General features: G+C 50.3%; 1 non-coding gene and 1 pseudogene across 1 annotated transcript; both read left to right on the top strand.

Annotated features, from left to right (window-relative positions):
* Positions 1–2,909: 2,909 nt before the first annotated feature.
* On the top strand, positions 2,910–3,064 carry LOC143350853 (5.8S ribosomal RNA). Its single transcript, XR_013081299.1, has one exon. It is a non-coding gene; the product is annotated as a 5.8S ribosomal RNA (ribosomal RNA).
* A 1,216-nt stretch (positions 3,065–4,280) lies between these two features.
* Positions 4,281–5,000, top strand: part of LOC143350848 (large subunit ribosomal RNA) — a 4,534-nt pseudogene continuing 3,814 nt past the window's right edge.

Below are 5,000 nucleotides of genomic sequence, written 5' to 3'. Positions count from 1 at the left end.
AAGCTAAAAGCACAAGCGTTGGAGAGCCCGTGCAGACCATAGGTTCTCTCGACGAACGAGAATCGCCGTATTAATGGTAGATCGATGCTGGCGTGAGGTGACGCGCGTCGTCGTTTACACGATTGGGTCGAAACGAACAAAGAAACGAAAGAACATAACACAAAAACGTCCATTACTAAACAAAGATCTCGAACAAAAACAAAAAAACGTCCATTACTAACGAAAGAAAGAGGAGGAGAAGAGAAAATAAGACCCATCGTTGCGACGATCGAGGATGTCACCCGCCGTCAATTTTTCCATTATATACGCGTCTCGGTCGGAGATACGATGCTGGCTGTTTACGTTGCGCTCGCTCGAAGAGGAGACGACGACCGATTGTCACACACAACGCGCAGGGGCCGAAACAAAGCGCCCAAGGATCTACAGCCGAGGAACGAGACGCCGTCGAACATCGTTTCGCGACGTTCCTTTACGGTTTGAACTTGCGTATCCCGCTTTGCCCGGTGGCGTGTGTGCTCGTCGTCGTGCTCCGAACGAAACGTCCTGATGACGGCGAGGAAGTAATAAAATAATATACATCCTTACGGGTAGCCTGAAGCGAATCGCAAACGAACGACAACGCGTCGATTGTGCGGCCATCGTTGCTCGCGCGACTAACGACGACCAGCCGAGAAGGCTGTAGTTTATCGCATCGATTTCATCGAGCAACCGATGGACGCTGCCGCGTTCGTTCGTAAATGAATGTTATACATACTCACGGATAGCCTGAGGCGAATAATCGCAAACGACGACGCGTCGATTGTGCGGCCATCGTTGCTCGCGCGACTAACGACGATCAGCCGAGACGGCTGTAGTTTATCGCATCGATTTCATCGAGCAACCGATGGACGCTGCCGCGTTCGTTCGTAAATGAATGTTATACATACTCACGGATAGCCTGAGGCGAATAATCGCAAACGACGACGCGTCGATTGTGCGGCCATCGTTGCTCGCGCGACTAACGACGATCAGCCGAGACGGCTGTAGTTTATCGCATCGATTTCATCGAGCAACCGATGGACGCTGCCGCGTTCGTTCGTAAATGAATGTTATACATACTCACGGATAGCCTGAGGCGAATAATCGCAAACGACGACGCGTCGATTGTGCGGCCATCGTTGCTCGCGCGACTAACGACGATCAGCCGAGACGGCTGTAGTTTATCGCATCGATTTCATCGAGCAACCGATGGACGCTGCCGCGTTCGTTCGTAAATGAATGTTATACATACTCACGGATAGCCTGAGGCGAATGATCGCAAACGACGACGCGTCGATTTTGCGGCCATCGTTGCTCGCGCGACTAACGACGACCAGCCGAAACGGCTGTAGTTTATCGCATCGATTTCATCGAGCAACCGATGGACGCTGCCGCGTTCGTTCGTAAATGAATATTATACATACTCACGGATAGCCTGAGGCGAATGATCGCAAACGACGACGCGTCGATTTTGCGGCCATCGTTGCTCGCGCGACTAACGACGACCAGCCGAGAAGGCTGTAGTTTATCGCATCGATTTCATCGAGCAACCGATGGGCGCTGCCGCGTTCGTTCGTATATGAATATTATACATACTCACGGATAGCCAGAGGCGAATAATCGCAAACGACGACGCGTCGATTTTGCGGCCATCGTTGCTCGCGCGACTAACGACGACCAGCCGAGACGGCTGTAGTTTATCGCATCGATTTCATCGAGCAACCGGTGGACGCTGCCGCGTTCGTTCGTAAATGAATAATATACATACTCATGGCTAACTTGAGGCGAATAATCGCAAACGACGACGCGTCGATTTTGCGGCCATCGTTGCTCGCGCGACTAACGACGACCAGCCGAAACGGCTGTAGTTTATCGCATCGATTTCATCGAGCAACCGATGGACGCTGCCGCGTTCGTTCGTAAATGAATAATATACATACTCATGGCTAACTTGAGGCGAATAATCGCAAACGACGACGCGTCGATTTTGCGGCCATCGTTGCTCGCGCGACTAACGACGACCAGCCGAAACGGCTGTAGTTTATCGCATCGATTTCATCGAGCAACCGATGGACGCTGCCGCGTTCGTTCGTAAATGAATAATATACATACTCATGGCTAACTTGAGGCGAATAATCGCAAACGACGACGCGTCGATTTTGCGGCCATCGTTGCTCGCGCGACTAACGACGACCAGCCGAAACGGCTGTAGTTTATCGCATCGATTTCATCGAGCAACCGATGGACGCTGCCGCGTTCGTTCGTAAATGAATGTTATACATACTCATGGCTAACTTGAGGCGAATAATCGCAAACGACGACGCGTCGATTTTGCGGCCATCGTTGCTCGCGCGACTAACGACGACCAGCCGAGACGGCTGTAGTTTATCGCATCGATTTCATCGAGCAACCGATGGACGCTGCCGCGTTCGTTCGTAAATGAATAATATACATACTCATGGCTAACGTGAGGCGAATAATCGCAAACGACGACGCGTCGATTGTGCGGCCATCCGTTGCTCGCGCGACTAACGACGACCAGCCGAGAAGGCTGTAGTTTATCGCATCGATTTCATCGAGCAACCGATGGGCGCTGCCGCGTGCGTTCGCCCGATTGCGCGTGAAGTTACTGTTCGGAACCAAGAATATACGGGTGTATTATACCCGTTTGGTCGCAGCCACGCGCAAAGGCTTTTGAATGTACTGTACGCCCGGCCGTCGAACGATGGTTTTCCGTCATTCAGGAAACAAAAAGAAACTTTTGTCGTCGATATGGCGCGTTCAATCCTCCGTCGATACGCTGGTCGGAGGTGCGAACATCGAATATTTTTAAAGCAAAGAACAAGGAGCATTTTTAAATACAAAGAAAAAAATTGTAAATTGTATATGATTACCCTGAACGGTGGATCACTTGGCTCGTGGGTCGATGAAGAACGCAGCTAATTGCGCGTCAACGTGTGAACTGCAGGACACATGAACATCGACATTTCGAACGCACATTGCGGTCCACGGATAAAATTCCTGGACCACGCCTGGCTGAGGGTCGTTCACTTGTCCTAAAACTGCTTGCGTTGTTCTCAGATTCCCTAACCCCGCCGTCGTTTACCTCTCCTTTCGGGGAGATGGCGAAGAACGTTTCGGAGCCGGGTCGATGAAGAGAAAGGTATCAACGTACGAGCGAGAATTTGGGTATTTCGTTGGCGTTTGTCGCTGGACGTACGAAAAAGAATAAATATTATATATTATTGGCAAGTTTGCGCACCCCTTGCGTGGTGAGGCAGAGATCAGTCTGGACTCGCGCGAGTGTTTTACGGCGTCGTGCGTCGTGTTGTCTGGAGTATCATCACGACCGCCCGTTAAAGCACCGCTCCTACGATTTCTGACTTTGACGGCACTAAAAACCACCGTGGGGCGCAAATCGCGTTTCGTACAAATCTAATGATTACCGGCGCTCCCGACGTTGCCCGAAGTTAATAATTTATGCAAAGGAAAGAGAAAATAAAGCGTATACTAGTTTTGGAGCATAACAAAAAGGACACTGGAAAGAAATTTGATCAAACACTGATAATTATGATATGTAATATATGCCCTACCACGTGAAATTTGTGGTATCCGTCGGTCGTCGTCTTCCTCTCTGTTCGTTCGTACAGCCCCAGGGAAAAATGATAATTTATCAAACGAATCGGACGATCATCCTCTATGGAGAGGCTCGAACGAACACGACGAGAAGCGCGATACGAACGGAACCCAAAAGAAGGGATATACTCTGAGAAGTTGGTCGCCCCATGTCTCTCTTTGTTACGAATATGTATATCGATTGCGAGACCGCGCGTTTAGCCGGTCGTCCAGTCCACGAATGCTTTTCTTTCGAACTTACGGTGGACTTTGGTAGACTATCAAAGAATCAACGAAAATCGGATCGGGTAGTTCTATCATAGACACACACCGTGGTTCTTCTTTAATTTGAAAAGCGACGGAAGGACGTTAAAAGTAATCAGCCGGTTACGCCTAGCGAGCGTTTCGCATCGAACGAATGAAAAACTAAGACAGAAGGGAGACACTTTGGCGAGGCGCTAAAAACCCATCATTGATATCCTTTTCTCCGAGAAAGCAAAATGCTATTATATGCTATCGGAGGACGCGGAGAAGTAGGAGGTGGTGGTCGATTCCATATATACACCAGGTTCTTGTTGCTCCGATTCGTTACGGTGTACGATTTGTTTTTCTTTTTTTTTTTTTTTTCAACTAACAAGTTTGTTCGACGACCTCAGAGCAGGCGAGATGACCCGCTGAATTTAAGCATATTACTAAGCGGAGGAAAAGAAACTAACTAGGATTTCCTTAGTAGCGGCGAGCGAACAGGAAAGAGCCCAGCACTGAATCCCACGGTTATTGCCGCAGGGAAATGTAGTGTTTAGGAGGATCCGTCTATCCCGTGACGTCGAACCGTGTCCAAGTCCATCTTGAATGGGGCCATTTACCCAAAGAGGGTGCCAGGCCCGTAGCGACCGGTACGCGTTTGGGGAGGATTTCTCCTTAGAGTCGGGTTGCTTGAGAATGCAGCCCTAAGTGGGTGGTAAACTCCATCTAAGGCTAAATATGACCACGAGACCGATAGCGAACAAGTACCGTGAGGGAAAATTGAAAAGAACTTTGAAGAGAGAGTTCAAGAGTACGTGAAACCGTTCAGGGGTAAACCTGAGAAACCCAAAAGATCGAATGGGGAGATTCATCGACGACGAAGCTGGCTCCCGTTGGCGTGCGATTCCCCCGTTGGGACCTCGGTTCCAGAACGCGGGGTACACCCCTTCGGCGAATAACCGGCGACGTAGTCGTGCACTTCTCCCTTTGTAGAACGTCGCGACCCGTTGTGTGTCGGTCTACGGCCTGGGCTATTTGCCTGTCGCGGTGGCATTCGTTCGCTCGCGGCAGAGGCTCGGTCGCCCGGCCGGCTGCACGACGGTACTCCGACGGTATCGGGC

Source organism: Colletes latitarsis, unplaced genomic scaffold (assembly GCF_051014445.1).
Source record: "Colletes latitarsis isolate SP2378_abdomen unplaced genomic scaffold, iyColLati1 scaffold0041, whole genome shotgun sequence".
NCBI lineage: Eukaryota > Metazoa > Arthropoda > Insecta > Hymenoptera > Colletidae > Colletes > Colletes latitarsis.
This window is presented reverse-complemented; position numbering and strand designations above follow the sequence as displayed.